Source organism: Cervus elaphus, chromosome 24 (genome assembly GCF_910594005.1).
Source record: "Cervus elaphus chromosome 24, mCerEla1.1, whole genome shotgun sequence".
In the NCBI taxonomy this organism is placed as follows: domain Eukaryota; kingdom Metazoa; phylum Chordata; class Mammalia; order Artiodactyla; family Cervidae; genus Cervus; species Cervus elaphus.
The window spans coordinates 12,007,340-12,020,507 of record NC_057838.1 but is presented as its reverse complement, the minus strand read 5'-3'; positions in this window follow the sequence as shown (position 1 = coordinate 12,020,507).

Below are 13,168 nucleotides of genomic sequence, written 5' to 3'. Positions count from 1 at the left end.
GCTGTGCTGAACTTGGTGTTCCTCTAGAATTGTGACGGTATTCTTGTGTAAACTATGGAGTTGCCTAAAGGAAGTCAAGCCACTTGTCGTGTTTGATGGGGAATGTGGGATGTCTCTGGAACAATGCAGGGGAATCGGACCTCATCTAGAGCTGATCTGGAGTACACGGAGTGCTTTCGTGTTTCTGCGGGGACCTGAGGGTCCCTCTATACTTGTGAGAGTGTTCTTGGGCACTCTCTGGAGTTCCATCAAGGAACTCAAGGCTCCTTTTGTGTTTGATGGGGAACACGGACTTGCTCTGCACTCAATGTAGTGGAATCTGGTCTCATCTCTCATCGAGCGTGAAGTCTCATGGTTTTTCTTGAATTGCGGAGGGAATCTGAGGTATATTCTCGAGTTACGATGGGGATGGCCCCTCAAAACTCCTGTTTGTTCAGCGACGTCAGGACGCCTATCTAGTTGCAAGGGTCAACTCGGGATTCTCCTTGAGGCTTGGCTGGGCAATATGGACGCCTCTTGTGGTGAATAGGGAGACCCATTGTCACTTTCAAGTTGCTACAGGTATACTGGGATTCCTGTCAATTTTCAAGAGGAGACAGTCATCATCTAATTTTGAAGCATTGAAATCCGTGTTCCTCTCGAGTTATCAAAAGGATGTGAGGCCTCCTATCGAGATGAGGCAGGGAACTAGGGCTTTCTCTAGGGTCTCCACAGGGGATTCAGATATCCCTTCATCTTTTGAGATGAAAGACAAGCCTGCATTCATGTCAATGCAGGGAATTCTGGCCTTATTTCGAGTCACGGCATGTCGGTGGCCATACCACTTCACGCAGCAAATGCAGGGTCCCTCTCACATACCTATAGCTGAGAGAAGCCTCCTCTTGAGGGGCTTGTGGACAGTTGGCATTCCTCTTGAGTCGAAGCCAGGGAATCAGCTCTCATCTTGAGATGATTTGTGGTACAAGAGTTTTTATCGAGTTGCTGTGCTGAACTTGGTGTTCCTCTAGACTTTAGACGGTATCTCGGGTAATCTCTGGAGTTGCCAAAAGGAAGGCAAGCCACATGTGTTTGATGTGGAAAGAGTGATGGCTCTGGAGAAAATGCAGGGGAATCAGGCCTCATCTCGAGTTGATTTAAAGTACATGGTGTGCTTTTAAGTTGCTGCGGGGACCTCAGGGTCGCTCTAGACTTGTGACAGTGTTCCTGGGGATTCCCTTGAGTTCCATCAAGGAAGTCAAGTCTCCTATCGTGTTTGATGGGGAACACGGAATTACTCTGCATGCATTGCAGGGGAATCGGGCCTCGTCTACCGGCGAGGGGAAAGTCTCATTTTTTTTTTCTGGAGTTGTGGCAAGAACTTGGGTTATGTTCTCGAGTTATGGCGGGGATGGCCCTTCAAAACTCGTGTTTGTTCAGCTACGTCAGGACTCCTGTCTAGTTGTGAGGGGCAACTTGGGATTCTCCTCGAGGCTTGGCAGGACAATAGGGACGCCTCTCGAGGTGAGGTGGGAGACCAAGTTTCCCTTTGCAGTTGCCAGAGCAATACTGTGACTCCTGTCAGTTGCCAAGAGGAGTCAGGCTTCATCTCCTTTGAAGCATTGAACTCCGCATGGCTCTCCTGTTTTCAAAGGGATGTGAGGCCTCCTGTCGAGATGAGGAGGGGAACTAGGGTATACTCTAGGGTCTCCACAGGGCATTCAGACATCCCTTCATCTTGTGAGATGAAAGACGAGCCTGCATTCAAGTCACTGCAGGGAAATCCTGCCTTATTTCAAGTCAGGGCATCTCGGTGTCCATTCCAATTGAGGCAGCAAACTCAGCGTCCCTCTCATGTTCATATAGCTGAGAGAAGCCTCCTCTTTAGGTGTTCTTTAAAGCTGGCATTCCTCCTGAGTCAAAACCAGGGAATCAGCTCTCATCTCGAGATGATTTGAGGTACACGGAGCTGTTTTCTACTTGCTGTGCTGAATGTGGTGTTCCTCTATACTTAGGACGGTGTTCTCAGGGAATCTCTAGAGTTGCCTAAAGGAAGTCAAGCCACTTGTCGTGTTTGATGGGGAATGCCGGGTCACTCTGGAGCCAATGTAGGGGAATCTGGCCTCATCTCGAGTTGATTTGGGGTACAGCGAGCACTTTCGTATTTCTGCAGTGACTTCAGGGTCCCTCTAGACTTGTATCAATGTTCTAGGGGACTCTTTGGAGTTCCATCAAGGAAGTCAAGGCTCCTTTCCTGTTTGATGAGGAACACGGAATTGCTTTGCATGCAATGCAGGGGAATCTGATCTCATCTCTCATTGAACGGGAAGTCTCATTGTTTTTCTCGAGTTGCGGAGGAACCTGGGTTATATTCTCGAGTGACGACGGGGATGGCCCCTCAAAACTCATGTTTGTTCAGCGATGTCATGACTCCTGAGTAGTTGCAAGGGACAACTCGGGATTCTCTTTGAGGCTTGGCAGGGCAATAGGGACACCTCTCGAGGTGAGGCAGGAGACCCAGTGTCCTTTCAATTTGCCACAGGGATATTGGGATTCCTGTCAATTTTCAAGAGGAGTCAGTTATCGTCTACTTTTGAAGCTTGAACTCCGCGTTACACTCGTGGTGTCAAAGGGATGTGAGGCCTCCTGTCGAGATGAGGCGGGGAACTAGAGCTTTATCTAGGGTCTCCACAGGGGATTCAGACATCCCTTCATCTTGTGAGATGAAAGACGAGCCTGCATTCAAATCACTGCAGGGAAATCCACCCTTATTTTGAGTCAGGGCATCTCGGTGTCCATTCCACTTGAGGCAGCAAACTCAAGGTCCCTCTCACGTACCTATAGCTGAGAGAAGCCTCCTCTTTAGGTATTGTTTAAAGCTGGCATTCCTCTTAAGTCAAAGCCAGGGAATCAGCTCTCATCTTGAGATGATTTGTGGTACACGGAGCTTTTCTCGAGTTGCTATGCTGAACTCGGTGTTCCTCTAGACTTGGGACGGTGTTCTCGGGGAATCTCTGGAGTTGCCTAAAACAAGTCAAGCCACTTGTCCTGTTCGATGAGGAATGCATGATTGCTCTGGAGCCAATGCAGTGCAATTGGGCTTCATCTAGAGTTGTTTTGCAGTACACGGGGCTCTTTCGTGTTGCTGTGTTGACCTCAGGGTACCTCTAGACTTGTGACAGTGTTTTTGGGGACTATGTGGAGTTTCATCTTGGAAATCAAGGCATCTTTCGTGTTTGATGGGGAACACGGACCTGCTCTGCATGCAATGCAGGCGAATTGGGCCTCATCTTGTGGCGAGGGGAAATTCTCATGGTTTTCTCGAGTTGTGGGGGGAACCTGGGGTATGTTCTCGAGTTACAGCGGGAATGGACCTTCAAAACTCGTGTTGGTTCAGTGACGTCAGGACTCCTGTCTAGTAGCGAGGGACATGTTGGGATTCTCCTTGAGGCTTGGCAGGACAATAGGAACACCTCTAGAGTTGAGGTGGGAGACCAGTTTCCATTTGCAGTTGCCAGAGCGATACTGTGACTCCTGTCAGTTTTCAAGAGGAGTCAGGCTTCGTCTCCTTTTGAAGCATTGAACTCCACGTGCCTCTCACGTTGTCAAAGGGATGTGACACTTGCTGTCGAGATGAGGCGGGTACTAGATTATTCTCTAGGGTCTCCACAGGGGATTCAGACGTCCCTTCATCTTGTGAGATGAAAGACAAGCCTGCATTCAAGTCACTGCAGGGAATTCAGGCCTTATTTCGAGTTAGGGTATCTCGGTGTCCATTCCCCTTGAGGCAGCAAAAGCAGGGTGCCTCTCACGTACCTATAGCTGAGAGAAGCCTCCTCTTTAGGTGTTGTTTAAAGCTGGCATTCCTCTTGAGTCAAAGCCAGGGAATCAGCTCTCATCTCGAGATGATGTGAGGTACACGGAGCTGTTTTCTAGTTGCTGTGTGAACGTGGTGTTCCTCTATACTTAGGACGGTGTTCTCGGGAAATTTCTGGAGTTGCATAAAGGAAGTTAAGCCTGTTGTCATGTTTGATGGGGAATGCTGGATGGCTCTGGAGCCAATGTAGGGGAATCTGGCCTCATCTCGAGTTGATTTGGGGTACACCGAGCTCTTTTGTGTTGCTGTGGTGACCTCAGTGTCCCTCTAGACTTGTGTTAGCATTCATGGGGACTCTCTGGAGTTCCATCAAGAAAGTCAAGGCTCCTTTCATGTTTGATGGGGAACACGGTATTGCTCTGCAAACAATGCAGGGGAATCTGATCTCATCTCTCATCAAGCTGGAAGTCTCATGGTTTTTCTCATGTTGCAGAAGGAACCTGGGTTATATTCTCGAGTGACGACGGGGATAGCCCTTCAGAACTCGTGTTTGTTCAGCGACGTCAGGACTCCTGTCTAGTTGTGAGGGACAACTCGTGATTCTCTTCGAGGATTGGCAGGGCAATAGGGACGCCTCTTGAGGTGAGTTGGGAGACCCAGTGTCCTTTCAAGTTGCCACAGGGATACTGGGATTCCTGTCAATTTTCAAGAGGAGTCAGTCATCGTCTACTTTTGAAGCATTGAACTCCGCATTCCACTCGTGTTTTCAAAGGGATGTGAGGCCTCCTGTTGAGAAGAAGCGCGGAACTGGGGCTTTCTCTAGGGTATTCACTGGAGATTCAGACATCCATTCATCTTGGCAGATGAAATACGAGCCTGCATTCAAGTCACTGTAGGGAATTCCAGGTTTATTTCGAGTTAGGGCATCTCGGTGTCCATTCCACTTGAGGCAGAAAACTCAGGGTCCCACTCACATACCTATAGCTGAGAAAAGCCTCCGCTTGATCTGCTTGTGGAAAGATGGCATTCCTCTTGATTCGAAGCCAGGGAATCCACTCTCATCTCGAGATGATTTGGGGTACACGGAGCTTTTCTCGAGTTGCTGTGCTGAACTTGGTGTTCCTCTAGACTTGGGACGGTGTTCTCGGGGAATCTCTGGAGTTGCCTAAAACAAGTCAAGCCACTTGTCCTGTTTGATGAGGAGTGTAGTATTGCTCTGTAGCCCATGCAGTGGAATTGGGCCTCATCTCAAGTTGATTTGCGGTACACAGGGCTCTTTCGTGTTGCTGCAGGGGCACCAGGGTCCCTCTAGACTTGTGATAGTGTTCTTGGGATCTCTCTGCAGTTCCATCAAGGAAGTCAAGGCTCCTTTCGTGTTAGATAGGGAACACGGAATTACTCTGCATGCATTCCAGGGGAATTGGGCCTCATCTCGCAGCTAGGGGAAAGTGTTAATGTTTTTCTAGAGTTGGGACAGGACCCTGGGTTATGTTCTCGAGTTACGGCGGGGATGGCGCTTCAAAACTCGTGTTTGTTCAATGATGTCAGGACTCCTGTCTGGTTGCGAGGGAAACCTCGGGATTCTCCTCGAGGCTTGGCAGGACAGTAGGGACACCTCTCGAGGTGAGGCAGGAGACCAAGTTTCCCTTTGTAGTTGCCAGAGCAATCCTGTGACTCCTGTCAGTTTTCAAGAGGAGTCAGTCTTCGTCTCCTTTTGAAGCATTGAACTCCGCATGCCTCACGTGATGTCAACGGGATGTGAGGCCTCCTGTCGAGATGAGGCCTGGAACTAAGGAATTCTCTAGGGCCTCCACAGGGGAGTCAGACAACCCTTCATCTTGTGAGATGAAAGAGCAGTCTGCATTCAAGTCACAGCAGGGAAATCCGGCCTTACTTTGAGTCAGGGCATCTCGTTGTCTATTCTACTTGAGGCAGCAAGCTCAGGGTCCCTCTCCCGTACCTATAGCTGAGAGAAGTCTCCTCTTTATGTGTTGTTTAAAGCTGGCATTCCTCTTAAGTTACAGCCAGGGAATCAGCTGTCATATCGAGATGATTTGCAGTACACGGAGATTTTCCTGTGTTGCTGTGCTGAACTTGGTATTCCTCTAGACTTGGGACGGTGTTCTCGGGGAATCTCTGGAGTTGCCTAAAACAAGTCAAGCCAGTTTTCCTGTTTGATGAGGAATGCAGGATTGCTCTGGAGCCAATGCAGGGGAATTGGGCCCCTTCTCGAGTTGATTTGCGGTACGCAGGGCTCTTTCGTGTTGCTGCATTGACCTGAGGTTCTCTCTAGACTTGTGACAGTGTTCTTGGGGACTATGTGGAGTTTCATGTAGGAAGTCAAGGGGACTTCCATGTTTGATGAGTATTGCGGAATTGCTCTGCATGCAATGGAGGGGAATTGGGCCTCATCTCGCGGCGAGGGGAAATTCTCATGGTTTTCAAGAGTTATGGCGGGAAACTGGGCTATGTTCTTGAGTTACAGCGGGGATGGCCCTTCAAAACTCGTGTTGGTTCAGCAACGTCACGACTGCTCTCTAGTTGTGAGGGACACCTTGGGATTCTCCTGGAGGCTTGGCAGGACAATAGGGACGCCTCTCGAGGTGAGGCGGGAGATCAAGTTTCCCTTTGTAGTTGCCAGAGCAATACTGTGACTCCTGTCAGTTTTCAAGAGGAGTCTAACCTTCGTCTCCTTTTGAAGCATTGAATTCTCGTGTTGTCAAAGGGATGTGAGGCCTCCTGTCGAGACGAAGAGGGGAACTAGGTTATTCTCTAGGGCCTCAACAGGGCATTGAGACATCCCTTCATCTTGTGAGATGAAAGGCAAGCCTGCATTTAAGTCACTGCAGGGAAATCCGGCCTTATTTTGAGTTGAATGGATACTGAGATGCCCTGACTTGAAATAAGGCCAATATCTCTGCAGTGACTTGAACGCAGGCTTGTCTTGCATCTCCCAAGGTGACGGAATGTCTGAATCTCCTGTGGTGACGATAGAGAAAGACCTAGTGCCCTACTAATCGTGACCGGAGGCTTCACAACCTTTGACACCTCGAGAGGTACACAGAGATCAATGCTTCAAAAGGAGACGATGCCTGATTCTTCTTGAAAATTGATAGGAATCCCAGTTTCCCGGTGGCATGTGGAAAGGGAGACTGAGTCTCCCGCCTCACCTGGAGAGGTGTCCCAATGTCCCTGCCAAGCTTCAAGGAGAATCCCGAGGTGTCCCTCGCAACTAGGCAGGAGTCCTGACGTCGCTGAACAAACACATGTTTTTTGAAGGGCCATCCCCGTCGTAAATCGAGAATATACCCCAGGTTCCCACCTCAACTCGAAAAAAAACCATGAAACATCCCCCTCGCTGCGAGATGAGGCCCGATTCCCCTGCATTGCGTGCAGAGCAATTCCGTGTTTCACATCAATAACGAAAGGAGCCTTGATTTCCATTATGGCACTTCAGAGAAACCCCAAGAACACTGTCTCAAGTCTAGAGGGATTCTGAGGTCACTGTAACCACATGGAAGAGCTCCGTGTATCCCAATTTAATTCGAGATGAGAGGTTACTCCCTGGCTTCGACTGAAGAGGAATACCAACGTTCCACAAGCACCTCAAGTGGAGGCTTCTCTCAGCTATAGTTATGTGAGAGAGACCCTAAGTTTGCACACTCAAGTGGAAAGGACACCAAGATGCCCTGACGAAAAAAGGCCGGATATCCCTGCAGTGACTTGAATGCAGGCTCGTCTTGCATCTCGCAAGATGAAAGCATGTCTGAATCCCCTGTGGAGACCATATAGAAAGACCTAGTTCCCCGCCTAATCACGACCGGAGGCCTCACATCCTTTGAAAACTCAAGAGGTACGCGGAGATCAATGCTTCCAAAGGAGACGATGCCTGACTCCTCTTGAAAATTGATAGGAATCCCAGTATCCCTGTGACATGTGGAAAGGGATATTAGGTCTCCCGCCTCAACTGGAGAGGCGTCCCAATTGCCCTGCCAAGCCTCAAGGAGAATCCCGAGGTGTCCCTCGCAACTAGGCAGGAGTCCTGACATCGCTCAACAAACATGTGTTTTGAAGGGGCATCCCCGTCGTAACTCGAGAATATACCCCATGTTCCCACCACAACACGAGAAAAGCCATGAGACTTCCCCTTCGCTGCGAGATGAGGCCCGATTCCCCTGCATTGCATGCAGAGCAATTCAGTGTTCCACATTAAACACGGAGGAGTCTTGATTTCCTTGATAGCACTCCAGAGAAACCCCAAGAACACTGTCTCAAGGCTAGAGGGACGCTGAAGGCACTGAAGCAACACAAAAGAGCTCTGTGTACCCCAAGTCAACTCGAGATAAGAGCTTAGTCCCTGGCATCTACTCAAGAGGAATACGAACTTTCAACAAGCACCTCAAGAGGAGGCTTCTCTCAGCTCTAGGTATGTGAGAGAGACCCTGAGTTTGTGGCCTCAAGTGGAATGGACACCGCGATGCCCTGACTCGAAATAAGGCCGGATATCCCTGCAGTGACTTGAATGCAGGCTCGTTTTGCATCTCCCAATACGAAAGGATGTCTGAATCCCCTGTGGAGACCACAGAGAAAGACCTAGTTCCCCACCTCATCGCGACCGGAGGCCTCACATCCTTTGAAAACTCCAGAGGAACGCAGAGATCAATGCCTCAAAAGGAGACGATGCCTGACTCCCCTTGAATATTGATAGGTGTCCCAGAATTCCTGTGGCACCTGGAAAGGGACACTTAGTCTCCCGCCTCAGCTGGAGAGGCGTCCTATTTCCCTGCCAAGCCTCGAGGAGAATCCCGAGGTGTCTCTCGCAACTAGGCAGGAGTCCTGACATCGCTGAACAAACAGGTGTTTGGAAGGGCCATCACCGTCGTAACTCGAGAATATACCCCAGGTTCCCGCCACAACTCGAGAAAAAGCATGAGACTTCCCCCTCGCCAGGAGATGAGGCCCATTTCCCCTGTATTGCTTGCAGAGCAATTCCGTGATCCAGATCAAATCAGAAAGGAGCCTTGATTTCCTGAATGGCACTCCAGAGAATCCACAAGAACACTGTCTCATGGCTACAGGGATCCTCAGGTCACTGCAGTAACACAAAAGAGCTCCATGTACCCCAAATCATCTCGAGATGAGAGCTGATTTCCTGGCTTCGACTCAAGAGGTATGCCCAGTTTCCACAAGCGCCACAAGAGGAGGATTCTGTCAGCTATACCTATGTGAGAGGGACACTGAATTTGCGGACTCAAATGGAATCGACACCGAGATGCCGTGACTCGAAATAAGGCCAGAATTCCCTGCAGTTACTTGAATGCAAGCAGGTTTTCATCCCACAAGATGAATGGATGTCTGAATCCCCAGGGGAGACCCTAGAGAAAGCCCTAGCTCCCCTCTCCATCTCGACAGCAGGCCTCACATCTCTTTGACAACTGGAGAGAAAAGCGGAGTTCAATGATTCAAAGGAGACGATGCCTGCCTCCTCTTGAAAATTCACAGGAATCCCAGTATCATTGTGGCATGTGGAAAGGGACCCTGGGTCTTCCGCCTCACCTGCAGAGGCGTCCCAGTTGCCCTGCCAAGCCTCGAGGAGAATCCCGAGTTGTCCCTCACAACTAGACAGGAGTCCTGACGTCGCTCAACAAACACGTGTGTGGAACGGCCATCCCCGTCGTAACTAGAGAATATACCCCAGGTTCCCGCCGCAACTCGAGAAAAACCATGAGACTTCCCCCTTGCCGCCAGATGAGGCCCGATTCCTCTGCATTGTGTGCAAAGCAATTCCGTGTTCCACATCAAACACGAAAGGATCCTTTATTTCCTTGATGGCACTCCAGAGAAACCCCAAGAACAATGTCTCAAGTCTAGAGGGATCCTGAGTTCACTGCAGCAACACGAAAGAGCTCCATGTACCCCAACACATCTCGAGATGAGAGCTGATTTCCTGGCTTCAAATCATTAGGAATGCCAACTTTCCACAAGCACCACAAGAAGAGGCTTCTCTCAGCTATATGTATGAGAGAGGGACCCTGATTATGTAGCATCAAATGGAATCGACACTGAAATGCCCTGACTAGAAATAAGGCCGGAATTCCCTCCAGTGATGTGACTGCAAGCTGGTATCCATCTCACAAGATGAAGGGCTGTCTGAATCCCCTGTGGAGACACTAGAGACAGCACTAGCTCCCCGCCTCATCTCGACAGCAGGCCTCACATCCCCTTGAAAACTCGAGAGGAGTGCGGAGTTCAGTGATTCAAAAGGAGAGGAATCAAGACTCCTCATGACAATTGCCAGGAATCCCATCATCCTAGTGGCAACAGGAAAGGGACACTGGGTCTGCCGCCTCACCTCAAGAGGTGTTCCTATTGCCCCTTTAAGCCTAGAGGAGAATCCCGAGGTGTCCTTCGGAACTAGGCAGGAATCCTGATGTCAGTGAAGAAACACGTGTTTTGAAGGGCCATCCCCATCGTAACTCAATAATATACCCCAGGTTCCCACCGCAACTCGAGAAAAACCATGAGACTTCCCCTTGCCACGAGATGAGGCCTGATTCCCCTGCATTGCGTGCAGAGCAATTCCGTTTTCCACATCAAACATGAAAGGAGCCTTGATATCCTTGATGGCACTCCAGAGAAACCCCAAGAACACTGTCTCATGGCTAGAGGGATCCTGAGGTCACTGCAGCAACATGAAAGAGCTCCATGGACCAAAAATCATCTCGAGATGAGAGGTTAGTCCCTGGCTTCGACTCCAGAGGAATACCAAGTTACCACAAGCACCTTAAGAGGAGGCTTCTCTCAGCTATAGGTATGTGAGAGGGACCCTGAGCTGGCGACCTCAAGTGGAAGGAACACCGAGATGCCCTGACTCGAATTAAGAGCAGATATCCCTGCAGTGACTGAATGCAGGCTCGTCTTGCATCTCCCAAGACGAAAGGATGTCTGAATCCCCTGTGGAGACCACAGAGAAAGACCTTGTTCCCCGCCTCATCGCAACCAGAGGCCTCACATCCTTTGAAAACTTCAGAGGTATGCGGAGATCAAAGCTTCAAAAGGAGACAATGCCTGGCCTCTCTTGAATACTGATAGGAGTCCCAGGATTCCTGTGGCACGTGGAAAGGGACACTTGGTCTCCCGCCTCAGCTGAAGCGACGTCCCAATTTTCCTGCCAAGCCTCGAGGAGAATCCCGAGGTGTCCCTCACAACTAGGCAGGAGTCCTGACGTCGCTGAACAGACACGTGTTTGGAAGGGCCATACTGGTCGTAACTCGAGAATATACCTCAGGTTCCTGCCGCAACTCGAGAAAAACCATGAGACTTCCCCCTTGCAAGGAGATGAGGCCCAATTCCCCTGCATTGCTTGCAGAGCAATTCCGTGATCGAAATCAAATAAGAAAGGAGCCTTGATTTCCTTGATGGCACTCTGGAGAATCCCCAAGAACACTGTCTCATGGCTACAGGGATCCTAAGGTCACTGCAGTAACACAAAAGAGCTCCATGTACCCCAAATCATCTCGAGATGAGAGCTGATTTCCTGGCTTCGACTCAGGAGGTATGCCCAGTTTCCACAAGTGCCACAAAAGGAGGATTCTGTCAGCCTACGTATGTGAGAGGGACACTGAATTTGCGGACTCAAATGGAATCGACACCGAGATGCCGTGACTCAAAATAAGGCCAGAATTCCCTGCAGTGACTTGAATGCAAGCTGGTTTTCATCCCACAAGATGAACGGATGTCTGAATCCCCAGGGGAGACCCTAGTGAAAGCCCTAGCTCCCCTCTCCATCTCGACAGCAGGCCTCACATCTCTTTGACAACTGGAGAGAAAAGCGGAGTTCAATGATTCAAAGGAGACGATGCCTGCCTCCTCTTGAAAATTCACAGGAATCCCAGTATCATTGTGGCATGTGGAAAGGGACCCTGGGTCTTCCGCCTCACCTGCAGAGGCGTCCCAGTTGCCCTGCCAAGCCTCGAGGAGAATCCCGAGTTGTCCCTCACAACTAGACAGGAGTCCTGACGTCGCTCAACAAACACGTGTGTGGAACGGCCATCCCCGTCGTAACTAGAGAATATACCCCAGGTTCCCGCCGCAACTCGAGAAAAACCATGAGACTTCCCCCTTGCCGCCAGATGAGGCCCGATTCCTCTGCATTGTGTGCAAAGCAATTCCGTGTTCCACATCAAACACGAAAGGATCCTTTATTTCCTTGATGGCACTCCAGAGAAACCCCAAGAACAATGTCTCAAGTCTAGAGGGATCCTGAGTTCACTGCAGCAACACGAAAGAGCTCCATGTACCCCAACACATCTCGAGATGAGAGCTGATTTCCTGGCTTCAAATCATTAGGAATGCCAACTTTCCACAAGCACCACAAGAAGAGGCTTCTCTCAGCTATATGTATGAGAGAGGGACCCTGATTATGTAGCATCAAATGGAATCGACACTGAAATGCCCTGACTAGAAATAAGGCCGGAATTCCCTCCAGTGATGTGACTGCAAGCTGGTATCCATCTCACAAGATGAAGGGCTGTCTGAATCCCCTGTGGAGACACTAGAGACAGCACTAGCTCCCCGCCTCATCTCGACAGCAGGCCTCACATCCCCTTGAAAACTCGAGAGGAGTGCGGAGTTCAGTGATTCAAAAGGAGAGGAATCAAGACTCCTCATGACAATTGCCAGGAATCCCATCATCCTAGTGGCAACAGGAAAGGGACACTGGGTCTGCCGCCTCACCTCAAGAGGTGTTCCTATTGCCCCTTTAAGCCTAGAGGAGAATCCCGAGGTGTCCTTCGGAACTAGGCAGGAATCCTGATGTCAGTGAAGAAACACGTGTTTTGAAGGGCCATCCCCATCGTAACTCAATAATATACCCCAGGTTCCCACCGCAACTCGAGAAAAACCATGAGACTTCCCCTTGCCACGAGATGAGGCCTGATTCCCCTGCATTGCGTGCAGAGCAATTCCGTTTTCCACATCAAACATGAAAGGAGCCTTGATATCCTTGATGGCACTCCAGAGAAACCCCAAGAACACTGTCTCATGGCTAGAGGGATCCTGAGGTCACTGCAGCAACATGAAAGAGCTCCATGGACCAAAAATCATCTCGAGATGAGAGGTTAGTCCCTGGCTTCGACTCCAGAGGAATACCAAGTTACCACAAGCACCTTAAGAGGAGGCTTCTCTCAGCTATAGGTATGTGAGAGGGACCCTGAGCTGGCGACCTCAAGTGGAAGGAACACCGAGATGCCCTGACTCGAATTAAGAGCAGATATCCCTGCAGTGACTGAATGCAGGCTCGTCTTGCATCTCCCAAGACGAAAGGATGTCTGAATCCCCTGTGGAGACCACAGAGAAAGACCTTGTTCCCCGCCT